At 37.4% G+C, this 18,468-nt stretch overlaps 2 gene segments (V, D, J or C); both read right to left on the reverse strand.

The window, feature by feature from the left end:
- Positions 1–10,576: 10,576 nt before the first annotated feature.
- On the reverse strand, positions 10,577–11,024 carry LOC308418379 (immunoglobulin heavy variable 2-5-like). The segment is given in 2 exons: positions 10,979–11,024; positions 10,577–10,896 (listed from the first exon to the last, which is right to left on the reverse strand).
- A 6,225-nt stretch (positions 11,025–17,249) lies between these two features.
- On the reverse strand, positions 17,250–17,697 carry LOC308418390 (Ig heavy chain V region VH558 A1/A4-like). The segment is given in 2 exons: positions 17,652–17,697; positions 17,250–17,569 (listed from the first exon to the last, which is right to left on the reverse strand).
- Positions 17,698–18,468: the final 771 nt, after the last annotated feature.

Below are 18,468 nucleotides of genomic sequence, written 5' to 3' on the forward strand. Positions count from 1 at the left end.
CAGAGCAAGACTAAGACAGAAACATCAAAACTTTGGGCATTTTATGTGTCCTACACCCAAACACCCAAGGTAATGATACTTGGATAAAGGAGCAGAGTCAATAAATTTCATGTTAGACAAATGACCTTTCTCAGTCTTGGTCCTTTTATACAGCATTCATTATAAATAATTTTGTGGACACTGGTCTTTAGTTAGCTACTCTTTATGGGGATGAGAGCTGTATTCCTTTGTTGGCACAGTGCATCCTAACAAAAATTGGTTCTTCTTGATTTTAAAACATAAGTACACCATCAAAGTAGCACCCAGTGAGAGAATGCAAATATCCTCTGGTTGCACAATACCTCCATTAAAATGACAAATGGTTGTAAACTGGTACAACCACTCTGAAAATGAGTCTGGCAGTTCTTCAGAATATTGGACTTAGAACTACCAGAAGACACAATTATATCTCTTCTCAGCATATACCCAAATGTAGGTCAAACATCTAACAAGGACACATGCTCAAACATGTTTCTAGCAGCCTTATTTATAATAGCCATAAGCTGGAAAATGCCAGATGTCCTTCAGCAAAGAAATGGGTACAAAAATTGTGGTACATATCCACAATGGAGTACTACTCGTCTAATAAAAACAACAAGTTCATGAAATTCAAAGGCAAATGGATGGAAATTGAAGCTATAATCCTGAGTGATGTAACCCAATCACAAAATAAAACTCATAGTATATACTAACTTATAAACAGATACTCTGCCCCCACAAGCTAAAATTACCCAAAAAGCCATCAACAGATTTTATGAAGTTCAAAAAGTTGGAAGACCAGAATGTTGATGCCTCAGTCTGTTGTAGAAGGGAGAACAAAATGGGGGGGATACAAAGACAAATAGAAGATTGGGATTGAAAAACCATTTACAGATACAGCCTTACCTAAAACACAACTGAATATAGAGCCACCAAACCCTAGCACTATTGCTGACACTAAGAAGTGTTCACTGGCAGGAACCAGACACAAATGTCACCTCAGAGGTTCTCCCTGCATCATATAGAGATAGATGAGAATTCATGTAGCTAAACATCAGACTGAACATGGGGACCCCAATGAAAGAGCTAGAGAAAGTACTGAAAGAGCTGAAAGGTCTGCAACCTCCTGTGATGAACAACATCATCAAACATCCGAGGAACTGAATGGAGAAGGGGATTGAGAGAGGCACCATCTTCGTGGAAGCAAGTTCAGGGGGAGTAGGGAGGCTATGGGTGAAGGGTTTCAAATGTAAATACAGAGAATATCCAATAAAATTGGAAAAAATATAGAAATGACAAAGGTGAGCCTAGGTACTCACTGCTCTGCAGCCATGAACACTTCTCTGTCTTAATTTCTACTGCTGATAGTCCCTTCCTGTGAGTGCCAAAAATTCCCAATAGATGAAATTTCCTATTTTAACCCCATTCAAATATTACCATCAGCTTAATTTTCTTCACAGATATCCTGTCCCAGGTTACTTTGAAAGAGTGTGGCCCTAGAATATTGCAGTTCTCCCAGACTCCCAGTCTCGCCTGACCTTTCTCTGGGTTTTCACTGAACACTTATGGTATAAGTGTGGCTGGATCTGTCAACCCTCAGGAAAGGGTCTGGAGTGGCTGGAAAACATCTATCAGGATAACTGTAAGTACTACAAGTCATCCCTTAAGATCCTGCTCAGCCCAAGGATACCTCCAACAACTGAGCATTCCTCAAGACCAGCAGTATGGACACTGCAAGTACTACCACATAATACTGTACTTAAGAGAGTACACTGACATAGGCTCAACTTTTAGCTGTACAGTAATTCAGGCTGGTTCTCAATTCTGTTCCTTCCTATTGTATCCTAAGAGGGTATGGCCACAGATTTCCTGCTGGCCTCTGTGATTTACTTTTCTCTTAGGTTAAGCACTCTCATGGATTGGCAGAATTAATATAGTAAAAATGGTCATCTTGCCAAGTCTAGAGATTTTATGTGATCTCTATCAGAATTCCAACTCAATTCTTCGTAGAGATAGAAAGAACAATTTGTAAATTCATTTTAATTAACAAAAAACTCAGGATACCAAAAATTGTTCACAACAATGAAAGGATTTCTGGGGAAATTATAATCCCCAAAATCAATCTGTATCACAGAGCAACTGTGATAAAAACTGTATGGTTCATAGGTCAAAGGAATATAATTTAAGACCCAGAAATAAACTCACATACTTTTTGCCACTTGATCTTTGACAAGTGAGCTAAAAACATCCAGTGAAGAAATATTATTTTAACCATTGGTGCTGTTTCAACTGGAGTTCAGCATGTAGAAGAATGCAAATCAATCTTATCACTTTTAGAAAGCGCAACTCCAAGTGGATCAAGGACCTCCACATAAAACTTGATACACTTAAACTAATAGAACAGTAAGTGGGGAGGAGCTTAGAACATATAGGCACAGTGAAACATTTCCTGAACAAAACAGCACTGGCTTATGCACTAAGATCAAGACTGGACAAATGGGAGCTCATTAAATTGCAAAGCAAATTTTGTAAGGCAAAGACCATTGTTAATAGGACAGAATGACAACCAAGAGATTTGGAAAATATCTTTACGAATTCTATATCTGATAGAGGGCTTATGTCCAATACATACAAAGAACTCAAAAAATTAGTCTCCAGAAAATCAAATAACTCTATTAAATATGGAGTACAGATCTAAAGAACAAATTCTAACTGATGAATACTGAATGGTTGTGAATCAACTAAAAATGTTTAACATCCTTAGACATCAGAAAAATTGAAAGCAAAACAACCATAAGATTCTACCTCACACCAGTCAGACTGGACAAGATCAAAAACTCAGTTGACAGCAAGTATTGGTGAGGCTGTGGAGGAAGAGAACCACTCCTCCACTATTGGGATAGCAAGATGATACAGCCACTCAGGAAATCAGTCTGGTAGTTTCTCAGAAAATTGGACATTGTACTACCTGAGGACCAAACAGTATCACCCCTGAGAATATAACCAAAAGATGTTCCAATATTTAACAGGGGCATATTCTCCCCTATCTTCATAGCACCCTTTTTTGGTAAAAGCCCAAAGCTGGAAAGAACCTAGAAGTCCTTCAACAGAGTAATGGATACAGAAAAGGTGGTCCATTTACACAATGCAGTGCCACTTAGCTATTAAAAACAATGGCCTTATGAAATTCTTCAACAAATGTGTGGAAATAGAAAAGATCATCCCAAGTGAGGAAACCCAACAACAACAACAGCAACAACAACACAACAACAACAAAAACAAAAAAGAAACCACACAAGGCATGCACTCACTGATAAATAGTTATTAGCACAGAAGCTCAGAATACCCAAGATACAATCCACAGACCACATGAATCACAACCAGTTGGAAGACAAAACAGTGGATACTTTAATCCTTCTTAAAAGAGAGAACAATATTTTCACAATAGGAAATACAGAGACAAAGTATGGAGCAGAGACTGAAAGAAAGGCCATCTCCTGATGACTCTACCAGGGGATCTATTCCATATAGAGTCACAAAACCCAGATAGTATTGTTGATCCTGAGAAGTGTTTTTTGAAAAGTGCCTGATATAGCTGTCTCCTGAGAGGCTTTGCCAGACTCTGAGAAATACCAAATTGGATGCTTTCAACCAATCATTTGACTGAGAATGTGGTCCCCAATGGAGGAGTTAGAAAAAGTACTGAAGGCACTGAAGAGGTTGTCATCTCCACAGTAAGAAGAGTATGAGCCCACCAGATCTTCTAGAGCTCCCATAGATTAAACGACCAACCAAACAGTACACATAAAGGGACCCATGGCTCCAGATACATATGTAGCAAAGAATGACTTTATTTGGCATCAAAGAGAGGAGAGGTTCTCAACCTTGTGAAGACTCAATACTTGAGTGCATGGAAATACCAGGCTTGGGAGATAAAATAAAGTGAGTGGGTGGGGAAACACTCATATATAGGCAGTGTGAGGGGTAATTGGATTGAGAGATTTCAGAGGGGAAACCAAGAAAAAGGATAGGATTTTAAAGATGTCAGAAAATGAGTCTTGTGTTTAGTTTTATAAAATTGTAAGATGTTTGATGTCTCTACCAGGGATCTCAGAGCTATTGTTTCATTGCTATGTAGGCCTCAGCTTCTACATTAGAAAATTAAAAATAATTGCAATGATTACTTTCAGTGCAAAGATGCTCTTGTGGAAGCTGCCAATTACTGAACCAGCACTCTCAATTGGAGGATTTTTTAAGAAGTACACATGGATAATCTCAAAAATTTTAGGCTATTTGTGAGAACATTGGATGCTCTCCACAAACTTATTGCAAGAATATATCTTTTTAATTTAACTGGATATATTATTTACTACATTTAAATTTTGTCCCCATTTCCAGTTTCCCCAATCCCAGAATCACCCCATCCACGCTGACACTGTGAGAATACTCCCATCTACCCCTACTCCCTCCTACCTTCCCGCCCTGTCATTCCCTGTACACAACATTGAGCCTGCACAGGACCAATGACCTCTCCTCCTGTCAATGCCAAATATTAACATCCTCTGCTGCATTTGTAGCTGCAACTAAGGGTACATCCATGGTCACACAACATTGTTAAATAAAATGCCTCTCCATATTTCAGTGAATGCTAGAAGTTGATTGTGGAGAGCAGGTGTGCAGGCAGTCTCAAAATAATGCTTGGGACTCCAGCCTGGTATTGTAACTACCAGCTGACTTCCTCCTACCCCTGAGATTAGCCACTCCCACCATGAGAGCTGTGCAGATGCACCCATGACTTGAGATCAGGACAATAGGACCATGCTTAGAGGGAGGGAAAATGAAAAAGAGAAACAGAAAGGCGAACAAAAAGAGAAACAGAAAGAGAAACTAGAGAGAGACAGAAAGAGAGACAGAGAGGGGACAAAAAGATTTGCATGAGCATGCTGTAAGGTTCCTGAATAAACTGTTTTGAGAAGAACACAGTATTGTCCCTACTTTTCTGCTGGTCAGAGACAGTGGTGACATTTGATACTTTTGTCCAAATACAAGCTGAAATACTGCTACTGGTGTTCATAGAACACTATGTATATTGTATGTTATCAAAGGTGTAAATTAGTAATCACTGAGCTGTAACCTGGGTACATACAGTTCTAACTTGCCTATGGGTTATGTTGGTGCAGCAGAGAGAAAAATGATATTGTGTTAGTCATTGATTTGTTGATGAAATTTAAGACCTATGACACAGAAGTCATGGCTGAAGGATGGAGATCCATTCCCTAGGGAATAAAGATTTCAAGAGACCAATCACTGGATGAATAGGCAAGACTTCTGGGTCAGGAAGAGGGGAGGCAAGCAAAATGAGCATTCTTTTGGGGTAGCATAGAGCATGTAGGTACAATGTAGGTAGCCAGAGGCTGTTGGTTTATGTGGTGGATCCACCAGGATCTGCCACTGGAGAATTTTTAACATAGATTAGTTGATTAGTTTATAAAATTAGGATGCTTGATTCTGTGCCCAGCAATTACCTGTTGACTCTAAACTAAGATTTTAAGGTTTTTTTTTTTTTTTTTTTTTTTTTTTTTTACACATAATAACTTAACTGGGTTCCAGAAAAAAGGAAAGGTTGCAGAGTGTGGTGAGCAAAGTACACCTCAGCCAGCCATGGTAATTGGGAAGCACAGGGCTGGTGTGGCAGCTGCCAGCACTTGAATTTATGCGGATGGGTGGAGAGAGCAACTTCAGACCTTCAGACCTCTGGGGAGATAAAGCTAGCTAGAGATGCATTTGTTTTTAAGTTGCCAAGAATCTAAAATTGGATAGAGTATATTTTTATTGGAAAAACAAATGTTAGTGCTCTTTTTTTATCAGATTTATTTATTCATTATATACACTGTAGCTGTCTTCAGACACAGCAGAAGAGGGCATCAGATCTCAATACAGATGGTCTTGAATTACAATGTGGTTTCTGGAATTTGAACTCAGGACCTCTGGAGGAGCAGTCAGTGCTCTTAACCACTGATCCAACTCTACAGACCAGGCTATGATTCTTATGAAGCATTATATTAAATATATAATTTTATTACATAGACATAAACACATCAATGTCTATGTCAATCCACCATTATTGGAACTATTTCTAGCAGCAGATTGGAAGCAAGAGGGAAAAGTGAACAATTTATGGAGAGTGTGAGATATTAGCACATTAGGTTTGTCATCATCAAGGCTTCCCCTCAGGACTGAGAAATCATTGGTCAAATGGAAATATTGTAAGAACCATTTTATATGTATGACTCCAAATAAACAGCCCCATCCAGAAACAATAGTGCTGATACACTTAAGAACTCACATAGACTGTGGGAACAAGCACAGGTATTATATAGATTCAAGCAACTGAGACTCTCTGCAGAGAGGGGGAAGTGGACATGTGTTCCCATCATTAGCCAATAATATATCTGCAACTCATATTCATTTGCAAAAATCATTGAGTCATTTTCAATGCAGGCTGATTCTCTTCATGCACACTTGAATGTTGGCCTTATGTCCAGGAGGTGGATAAACAAAACTAACATGATGGTGTATTTTTAGAGTGTTTGTCTTATATGATTTTTTTAGACAGTTTCCTCTTATGAGTATTTCTTTGAATGTTTGGTGTTCTTTTGAGAGAGAGAGAGGGAGAGACAGAGAAGGAGGGTGAGGGAAAGGGGAAGGGGGAATAAAGGGAGGGAGGGAGGTAGGGAGGGAGAGAGAGAGAGAGAGAGAGAGAGAGAGAGAGAGAGAGAGAGAGAGAGAGAGAGAGAGAGAACTGATAATAAGTTGGATTGGTAGTAAAGGAAAGAAAACCTAGAAGAAGCTGGGAGAGAGAAAAGGTGTTATTTGAACCTATTGTTTAAAACATATTTTTCAATATTAATGGTAAATTAAATAAACCAACTTCGAAAATTTCTCCAAATTATGTGTATTTATTACTATTCCATAAATTAGAACATCTTAGAGAAAAACATGTTTGTTTGTTTGTGTCTTGTTCATGTAGAACCTGGTTGTAAAATTTCCAGTAATATTTAGCCTATGGACAATTCCTCTATTGACTCATCCTTTAGTGTACAGAGAAGAATCAGGTAAGAATCTCTTGAGGGCATTAAATGTTCTCAGTGCTGAGACATTTTCTCAGAACATGTACAGAGTCATCTTATACCAATGCTCCCTTCTACTCATAATTATATTTTGTCAATCCAGACAAATTTCTGTAACTAGAAACAAAGATGACACTTTAATTTTCCATCAACTTATTGTTTCTTAAACTTCAAGAAATCATCAGGAAAATCTTTATTTTTGTTCTTGTTTTGTTTTTATTGGATATTCTCTGTATATACATTTCAAATGTTATTCCCTTCTCCCTCACTCTCAACACACTTCCCCATCCTCGTTTCCATAAATGTGTTTCCTCTCCCAACAACACCCTACACCGCAGCACTTGAAATTCCCTTACATCAGGAAAATGCACTTTCACTGTACAAAAGACCTCTTATTTTATTGCTATCAGACAATGATGTACTCTGTTACTTATGCAACTTGAGCCACAGGTCTCTTTATGTGGTCTCATGGGTCTTTTTATGTAGTCTCATGGGTTGGTGTTTTAGTCCCTGGGAATTCTGGAGGATTTGGTTGGTTGTTAAAGTTGTTCTTCTCATAGGGTTACAGACTCTTTTACCTTCTTAAATTTTCCTCAGGCTCCTTCATTCATTGCCTTGGCTAGCTGCAGGCATCCTCAACTGTATCTTTATGACTTGGGCATAGCCTCTGAGGAGGCAACATATGTGGCCCCTGCCAGTAAGCCCTTATTAGCATTAGCAATAGTGCTTGTGTTTGGAGCCTGCAAATGGGGTGAATCACCAGATGAGACTGTCTCTGAATGATCTTTCCTTTAATCCCTGCTCCTCTATTTTACCATGTGTACATGGAAATAAGAATGGATCACTTTAAATTCTTCAGCATGCCAGTTGAATCAGCACCATTTATAGAATAACCTATCCTTTTTTCATTGAGTGTTTTTAACTCCTTTGTCAATGATCAAATGACCATAGGTTTGTGTGTTTATTTCTGGGTCTTCCACTGGTCTACCTTCCTGTTCCTGTACCAATATAATTCGTTACAATTTTTCTGTAATACAGCTTCAGGTCAAGAATGATTTTCCTGGAAGTTTTATTTAATTATTTATTAATGTTGAGAATGGTTTTTGCTATTCTGGGATCTATTTTTATTATTATTCCAAATGGACTTGCAAATAGCTCTTTCTAACTCTATAAAGAACTGAGTTGAAATTTTGATGGGGATTGCGTTGGATCTGTAGATTGCTTTTCACAAGATGTCCATTGTGACTATATTAATCCTTCCAAACCATGAGCTTACAAGAATTTTCTACCTTCTGAGATCTTCCTTAATTTGTTTCTTCATAAACTTTAAGTTTGTTTTATACAGATATTTCACTTGCTTGTTTAGAGTAACACCAAGATATTTTATATTATTTGGGGTTATTGTGAAGGGAATAATGTTTCAAATTTCTTTTTCATTCTGTTTATATGAGTAGATAAAGACTACTGCTTTGTTTGAGTTAATTTTATATCCAGATACTTTGTTGAAGTTGTTTATCAGATTTAAGAGCTCTCTGGTAGAATTTATGGAGTCACTTAAGTATACTGTCTTTGGGCCCATTGACACATGGAACAGCGGAGATCAAGGGACACAGGCATAGTGACAATGAAGTCACAAAGCACAGAGAGGGCTAGGCAGAACACGCAGATAATGCAGTTCTCTGGTTCAGCAAAGCTGAACCTCCGGAATACAATATCAGAATACCCCCAAAATGCCCTGGCTCAAAGTCTAGACACACAGGAACCCAGTAAGGCACAGACCCTTGTCAGTGTGCGTCAGAGTTTGCCCAGGTAAAGCAGTGTTTCAAGTTCAACTCTATAGACCCTCTTACACCTGGACTAGAGGGGAGCCTGACACATAGGCCCAGAGAGAGCACATCAGGAGTCCTGAGAGAGCAGAAAGTAACATGTTATCAGAAAAATGGTCTGTTCTGGCCTAGAAAAAGAGCCATGTCCCTACCAGTATTACTCAGGACCTGGGGGCACAGGGCTGAGCTATCAGAACAGCCTTGCAAGAGCTCCCACATCTGAGCCCACAAAGAGAGAGCTGAGTCACTGCTACCAGAATGTACTGCTTGTCCACCAACAGCTGAACACTCAGAAGCGGTTTTCTTCCTGAACCCACGAGCCCTCATGACCACAGGTGAAATGAGTACCAATCACCAACAACAAAACCACATATAGGTACAGTCACAGACAGCAAGATGGCAAGAGGAAAATAAAAAGAACATAATCAGTGGAAACCAAGACCACTTGGGAGCACCAGAACCCAGCTCTCCCATCACAGCAAACAGCAGAATTTCAAATACTCCAGAAAAAGAAGTCTCAGACCTAAAATCATACCTCAAGATGATGATAGAAATCTTGGAGAACAGCTTGAATAACTCACTTCAACAAGTACCACAATAAACAAATAGAAGCTTTTAAAGTAAATACATGAAAAATACTCAAATAAATCAAAGAACTTACACCATGGAGTACTATTCAGCTATCAGAAACAATGACTTTATAAAATTCTTAAGAAAATGGATGCATCTAGAGAATATCATCCTGAGTGAAATAACTCAGTCACAAAAGAAAAGACATAATATGCAGTTACTGATAATTGGATACTAACCCCAGAAAATTCTTTACACCCCAGAAACAACATGCATATTATATGACATTCAAGAAAAAAAAAAAAGAAAAGAAAGTGAAAAATCATTATGCTTAATATTTACACACCAAAAAACCTTTGACTAATTCCAGGTTTCATCTTGCTTTACATGTACTTTGTGCTCATTGTAACTAGTAAGATCTTAGTACATACTATTAAATCTTTAAAAAAAAAGTACTGACAAAAACGTATTCCTATACTTTTATGCACAAATGCTTAAAATCTGTATATTTATCTTAGTTTTCTAAAATAAATTTGTTCAATTAACAAAAATAAAATAAATAGGTCTGCTAAAAAATAAAAATAAAATAAAATGAATTCATACAGAGGACCAATAGATTTCAGAAAAGCCTGAATTATTTGGAACTATCTATGCACACACTTTAAATAATGATTTAATTAGAACATAGTTATCCAGTAATTCCCATCTTCGCCTTCAACCGTTTAATAAAAGTGAACATTACAATAGTTTGGAACATTCTGCCTGTTGGAATTTGAAGCCTAGACCAGAATAGAAACATAGCTCTAAACTACTTGGTATAGGCACCAAACATCTTGCAGCTGTGTCAAACAAATCACAACAAAAGCATTTATGAACATCTAGGATAAATAACAGGAATAAAAAAAGATCTTAACCTAAGAACAAACAGGAAACCACAGAGGCCAGCAGGAAAGATGTGGCCATTCTCTCTTATAATAGGAACAGAGCTGAGAACCAGCCTGAAATTCTGTACAGCTTAAAACTGGGGCTGTGTCAATGTGCTCTCCTAGCACAGTAGTATGTGGCAGTATCTGCAGTGTCCACACTGGTGATCTGGAGGAATGCTTGGTTGTTGGAGGTGTCCTTGGAGATTGTGAGCCTGTTCTTCAGGGATGGGTTGTAGTATTTATCATCATCCCACCAAATGTTTGCCAGCCACTCCAGACCCTTTCCTGAAGGCTGACGGATCCATCCCACACCCACACCAGAAGTGCTCAGTGAAAATCCAGAGAAAGAGCAAGTCAGACTGAGGGTCTGAGAAGGCTGCAATATCCCAGGGCCAGACTCTTTCAGAGTAACCTGGGACAGGACATCTGTGAAGAGAAAGAAGAAGTAGGTAACGTTGGAACAGGTGAAGATTGAAAATTTCACCTTTTAGGAAGCCTTTGCACTTACATGCAGGGACAATCAGCAGCAGGAATGAGCAAGAAAGCCTGTCCATGGCTGCACACCAGTGAGTACACAGGCCGAGCTATCTCTTTTTAACTCAAGGTTGGGTGGATCTATGAGATATTTGCATAACTTAACGAGGTGCTGACTATAGTGGTGTATTTAAGTTTTAGGACTCAAGAGGTATCAGTCTATGATGGAAGATTCAGTAACCCTCATGTGAGTTCATTTTTGCTTTTCATACAAAGTAGGTAACACCCAAGACCAGGTTCCTCAGTACACAAAATTTCTGCTGAGTTATGTTAAGATGCAGTAGGGTTGAGAGTGACCCTATCTCTGATATGAAAGGTCCTGATAGTGTTCTCTAATCTAGGAATCATTTCTCTGATTATATATATTGCCTTGAGGAAAGACCAAGATCTCAAAGGGGAGATTTTACTCCTACCTTGATGACACTGTTTCTAGGGACTATGTGAGTCTTACCACTATATATTTTCTACACACTGGTACAGTAATTGCAGACTTCTTGCATAGTATAACAGTGTATGAAATCAGTTCATTGGTTGGGTGCAAATATCTTCATCTGACTCTTTCAGGTGTTTATTGGGTCTTTTCTGACCCCTGTCGTTGAATTATGGAAAAGATGAAGAGATGGGAGAACCTGTAAGAGGACCAGCAGTTTCAATTAACCTGAACCCGCGAGCTCTCTCAGAAACTATATAATCAACCATGCAGCATACACCAGCTGATTAGAGTTCCCTGATCCATATACTGCAGAGGACTACCTGGTCAGGATTCAGTCAGAAAAGATGTTCTTAACCTAAAAAATACCAGGCCCTAGGAAGTTTAGAGGTTAGTGGTTTGGTGAATTGGGGGAAGGCAGGATATATGGGATGTTGAACAGTCAAAAGTTGGACAGGAGAGAAATGAAATCTGAAGTATAAATTAATCAATTAATAAAATGAGTACATAAATCTCAAGGCTGGCAATTATGAAACCTTAATTCCTTAAATACAGTGATTTCTTTGCTTTTACTTAGGTGTCAAGTTCCTGACTGACATATTTTAGATTGCTATTCACTCAACAATCAGTAGCTTCATATTTATACTGGCCTGTATTTGTGACAACTTTAAAATCAACAGCAGAAAACATAAACTCTAATGTTTACTCAATTCTCTCAGATGCTGGTGATCTTAGAAGAAGGCACTGTAAACAGAGGGTGCTTAAACGCACAGCTCACAAGATTATTGCATTTTTTTTACTGCCATCAAAAATGTTAAAACACGGTGTATTCTTTGTTGTTATCCCTGTTGATGGCTTAGAACTTAGTGAGTATAGATTTGACCAAGTTGGTCAATATGTGCAGTGGCTTCTTGGTATGAACATGATAAGGGAAAAAAAAAAAAAAAAACCTTGAGTATATGACAGATTTCATTAAAGAAATTGACACCCAAAACAATCAAGTCACATTTTTGAGTAACATATCTTTACATTTTCAAATGATTTAAACATAGAAATATCAAGGTATATCCCAAATTATAAAATAAGATTTTAGCACAAAGTTATATCAACAGGAAAACAAGCAAACAATCCCAGAATGCTTGGTACCATATGAGGCCCATAAGCTCATAATAGAATCAGCAATAAGACCTGCACTTATACTTTGGTGTTTTTCCCAGGCAGTTGTCTATGTTAAAATGACTTTTTATCTAAGAGTACATAATATATATTGAAAGAGAATAATTTCTGACAATGTCACCATGAGACTCAAAGGTCATCACTTACATCCTGGTGTGGCTGGAGGAAGGGTCCACAAGAAGACAAAGATCCAGGGATGAGTAACACAGAGGATAAGTTGTCAGGTTTGGATGAAGGAGCCAGAGGGCCAGGGATACAAATACTGATTTGTGTATATTGAAAACTCAGACCACAGACTCTTCAGAAGACAGAATATCATATCTAACCAGGAACAAAGATGTTGCAATCCAGATGCTTTGTTCATGGAGGACATAAAATTGTGATGTGAACTGCAATGGAGAAAGAGAGTTTTTCTGAATTTTCAGATTCACTTAAATTCCTGGTCCAAGTTCATAATTATACAGTCAGAGCTGTGAACAACATGGAACAAAAATTAGAAAACACAAATATGATCAATAAAACTTTATACAAATTTAAAATACAAAGCAGCCTGTGAATTGGGCTCAAATATTAGAAGATATTACTATAAATGTGGATCACATGTATTTATTTACCTAGATTACTTTACTGATGTACTTTACAGCTTTCACAATTCCTGTATTCACTTATACTTGGTAGGTGATTCTATTTCCATCTAAACTAGAGTGGTTACATATTTCTAATTGGTGCCATAAGCATTGCTGGTTCTCCATGTTCATCACAAGGACATTTGAGGAGAAAATCACTGCAGACTGAACATGTATTAGCTAATGTGGAACAACCAATGCATCCTTCATAAACTCTCAAGGACTTTGATTGCAAAGGAGAGTACTATCATGGTATTCATTTGAGAAGTGAGGTTGTATGTTGATGGTGTGTGTAATAGGATTCCAGATATGCACAGAGTAGAGAACCAACCAGACATTTTTTTTTTTTTTTAGATAACATATAAAGTCTGCTAAAAGAGACAGGATATAATCTTATGAGGGGCTATTGGCATCTAGCAAGGGGAAAGAAAGTGAAAATCTTAACAAAAATTATTAGGAATCTTAGGTATATCCCAATAGGCTGAGATTCTAAAAGACTAACAGTGGACATCTGGTTCTTGACAAGCTAATAAAACATTCGAAGAGCAATTCTGAAAAGTGGAATCGATACAGTACACACACCCTGGACATGAAATCAAACCGAAAGATTCACATTTCTTAAACACAAAACAAGAGAGTGAAGAAGCTGGTGCCATAGGGCTGTGAACAGGTAAAGATGGCTGCGGCATCCAGATGTTATAAGGAACATTGTCTATATTTGTGTGTAATTGTTATTAATGTGTATAGATGTCACCTCCTTAATACCTTCAGAGTCTTTTTTCGCCAAGTCTCCACACAATAAAAACTTATATTAGGGCTTAATATTACTGGTTTAATAATATTTTAGGGGAAAATATGCAGAAAAGTGAGTGATGAAAATAAATACATAAAAAAGAACATACTTTGAAATTACACACAGATACTCCCTCTCTCCTCACCTGAGCTGTGGTGAAACATGGCAATGGGACCAGGTCTCCTACTCTTTTCCAGCAGATATACATTGGATAAACATTGTGGATGGAAAATCAAAAGCCATGTTTCCAAGTCATGATCAATCATATTTTCTGGCTGAGAACATTGCTCCTGCCATGGGAAAGAAGTTACACACAGATTTACAGATGAAGCAGACAGTGATGGTGATGACTGAATATTGCACATATCATGTTTGAAATTTTCTATCAATTTTACATTTGCATATGCATTTTGTCTTTCTCATCTCTTAAAGATTAATATGTAATGAATAGAACATATATGCAATTAATTAACAAAGAATTTTTACTGTCCTATATTTTTACTCTTGTCCCAGTTTTTTCTCTGAAGTTGTGTGATGTTAGGAGAGGAAGCCTCTGAATCTACTGGGACTGCCTCACTCTCCACATATTTTTTTTTTTTTTGCTCCTGTTACTCTTTCTATCCTGGGGAAAGTTGGATTTACATCGCCCCCTGCTGGTCCTGAGTAGCCTCAAATAAATTATTTCTGAGCTCACTGCATCTCCTGCACAGTACAAAGTTGTGTATTAGGAAAAGATCTTTACCCACCCCACATCAGATAGAGGACTAATATCCAAGAGAGCTAAACAAAAAGTTCTCAACTGAGAAATATCGAATGGCTGAGAAGCATCTAAGGGTGTGTTTGATATCATTAGCCATCAGGGAAATGCAAATCAAAATAACCCTGTGATTCCACCTCACACCAGTCAGAATAGCTAAGATAAAAATACAGATGACAGCAGATGCTGGCGAGGATGCAGAGAAAGAGGAGCACTTCTCCACTGTTGGTGGGTTGTAAACTGGTACAACCATTCTGGAAATCAGTCTGGCAATTCCTCAGAAGAATGGACATAATACTACTTGAAGAACCAGTTATTCCACTTCTGGGCATATACCCCAGAGACACTCAAATATACAACAAAGATACATGCACCACAATGTTCATAGTAGCTCTATTTATAATAGCCAGAAGCTGGAAAGGACCCAGATGTCCTTAAGTAGATGAATGGATACAAAAATTGTGATACATTTACACAGTGGAATCCTACTCAGCTATCAGAAACAATGGCCTAACAAAATTGTTAAGAAAAAGGATGCATCTGGAGAATATGATCCTGAGTGATATAACCCAGTCACAAAAGAAGAGACATAATATGCAGTCACTGATAATGGGATACTAACCCCAGAAATCTCAGAACACCCCAGAAACAACTCACAGACTATATGAAGTTGAAGAAAATAAAAGAAAATGAAAAACCATTATGCTTAATCTTTAAACACCAAGAAAACTTTGACTAATTCCAGGTCACACCTTATTTTACATGTACTTTGTGCTCAGTGTAACTAGTAAGATCTTAATGCAGATTATCAAACCTTTAAAAAATAAGTCCTGAGACAAAAAAAAAATATTCATATACTTTTATTGAAAATGCTTAAAATCTGTACATTTATCTTTGTTTTTTTAAATAAAGTTGTTCAATTAAAAAAAACAGAACTCTGTTTCAGGGTGAAGTAGTTTTTGAATGGGTAAACTGATAATCTCATGGATTTCTCCATGACAGCTCCACACTTTATAGAGACATTACCCTCTTTTCTTTCAGGGCACAGGTTCTTCCTTAAGGTGAACAGCCTTGAGGAGGATCTCACCTCCCAACTGTCATGAGCCATCTTCACACAGTGTGGAGGACCAGCCTTTGTGTGGGGAGGGTCTGGAATCAGCTCAGGGATGGGAGTGGAACTAATTTAACATGGACTCCAGGTCAGTAGTGGATGCAAACTGTCAGGTCAAGTGTTCTGTGTTTACACAAGGATTCTCCTCATTCTTCTGTCCTCTCCTCTCATGCTTTTCCTCCCCCATTTGTCATTCTTTTTCTTTCTCTAGTTTTATTCATTCTTTCTTCTGACCACCGAGTCTGATAAAAGCTCAGAGTTTTATTTACTAAAGTAATGTCATCAAGGCTTTTATCATTATTATTAATTATTCCTAAAATTCTTAATTTTACATAAAATCTATGAATTCCAGATAAATAACCCCAACTCCTGTTTTTTTAAAACAGAAGATAAATACAAAGGAAAAATAGATATTTTTATAGGATTTACACAGCCTATTCCTCACAGGTTCCTGGACACAGCCCGTATGGTTTCCTAGAAGAGCAGACAGATGACCTTAGTAACATATTTCATGAAAGAACATGTACCTTAACTTCAAATCCTTTCAGGACTGGATTCTATTATACTCTGAACATTTAAACAAAGTCATGAGACTTAAGGTATGGGTACTCAAGCATATAGGGTATATATATATATATATATATATATATATATATATATATATATATATAAAACAACAATATCAAATTAATTTATTTCTCAAATTTTTAATGTTCTCTTTTTCTATTTCCATTGAAAGAACATTTATTCCTGCAATATATTCTGATTATGGATTTCCACCTCAAAAACCATCTCAATCTTCTCAGGGTTAAATCTGTTACATTATCTAACATACCTGTGGATTATATAAATATCTCTCACCTTAGAAGAGACTAAAATTTTTAGCTGGAACCTGCAACAAGAGCTGAAAACACTCCTGAGATCATTAATTACTTAAGATTCTGAATAAGTCTTTGATTATACAGGTGATGGTGATTTTCATTTTGTAGTTCAAATTTTTGTTATACATTATTCCCAAAATTTCAAAAGATTTCTGGTCACTCACCTAGTTGTATTTTTTATCATACATAGCCATATGTCTCTCATTTTAATGTTTTATTAAATAAGAAACATGTCAAGTGAGGTGGTCACTGGTGAAGAGATTCACAATGTATGGGGTCTTTAGTTTTATAAAAATACCACCACTTTATTCATACATGTCCATTTACAAAGTTGACCATGGCAGTTTAGGTCTGTGTGGATGAAATTGAAAATTACTATTTCTGAGCAAGTCAAAAGATTGGTCTTTCTATCATCTCAGACTCACAACAGCTTTCTGCTCCTCCAGGTTTTCTGACACACTTAGGATGTGGTTACATCACTGTGTATCTTGCACAGTAATAGACCACAGAGTCCTCAGATGTCAGGCGGCTGAGTTCCATGTAGGCTGTGCTGTAGGATATGTCTGCAGTCAGTGTGGCCCTGCCCTTGAACTTCTTATTGTATTCAGCATCACCATCTCCAGGATAAATCCATCCAATCCATTCCAGGCCCTCTCCAGGGCTCTGTTTTAACCAGCTTAACCAGTAGCTGGTGAAGCTGTAGCCAGAAGCCTTGCAGGACACTTTCACTGAAGCCCCAGGTTCAGCCAACTCAGTTCCAGACTGCTGCAACTGAACCTGGCAGTGGACACCTGTGGAGAAAAGTCAGAGTGGAGGTCATTGTCACCTCAGCCCCTGTCTCTTCTTCAGAGGTGAAAAAGTCAAGTATCTTACCTGCAGTTACTGACAGGAGGAAAAGAAAGTTCCAGCTCCATCCCATGGTTACAGTCAGTGTGTTCAGTACTGTGGAGAAGACACTGAACACATATTGTTTTCAAGGTGTGGACATCCTGTATTTACTGACAGGGACTCAAGTCATTTGCATATTCATGAGCAGGGGACTTGTTAGATAAGAACCTAGTCCAGTTACAGAACAACTGGAAAAAAAGGACTGAAAAGGTTCATGGATTAGGCAGCAGGATGTTCAAGTCCAAATACTATTTCTCTCTGAGGAAATGCATTCTAGACTGGTGTGAATCTCTCAGTCAATTTTTGGCCTGAATCTGTTGTTCCACTCTGAGAGAGGTTAAAATGTGTGTTTACATATAATGTTTTATGATGATGAGGATGAGAATGATGATGATGATGATGATGATGATGATGATGATGAGAAATTGAAGATGATGGTGATAATGATGGAAAATTCCGAATCAGCTAATATTTATTTTAATATTGTATTTTTAATATATGCAATTAATGTTTTCCTTTCCAAAAGCTTAAATGCTTCAAAACTCAGTAAAATAACTAAAAGTTCTATTTACATATCAATGATTATTTCAGGAGCAACAGCAATAAAAAAATTATAGCAATATGTTATAATGTTTAAAGAAATGATTTTATAAGTAAGGCATGATTATAAATATATATATATACATATATATATATAATACACATATCACACACATATATGTATACTTGCATATATATAATATGTATATGTTTATACATATATACATATATACTTATATATGCATATATATGTGTATATTAC

The sequence above is a fragment of the Micromys minutus genome, assembly GCF_963924665.1.
Source record: "Micromys minutus genome assembly, chromosome: 1".
Taxonomy (NCBI): Eukaryota; Metazoa; Chordata; class Mammalia; order Rodentia; family Muridae; genus Micromys; species Micromys minutus.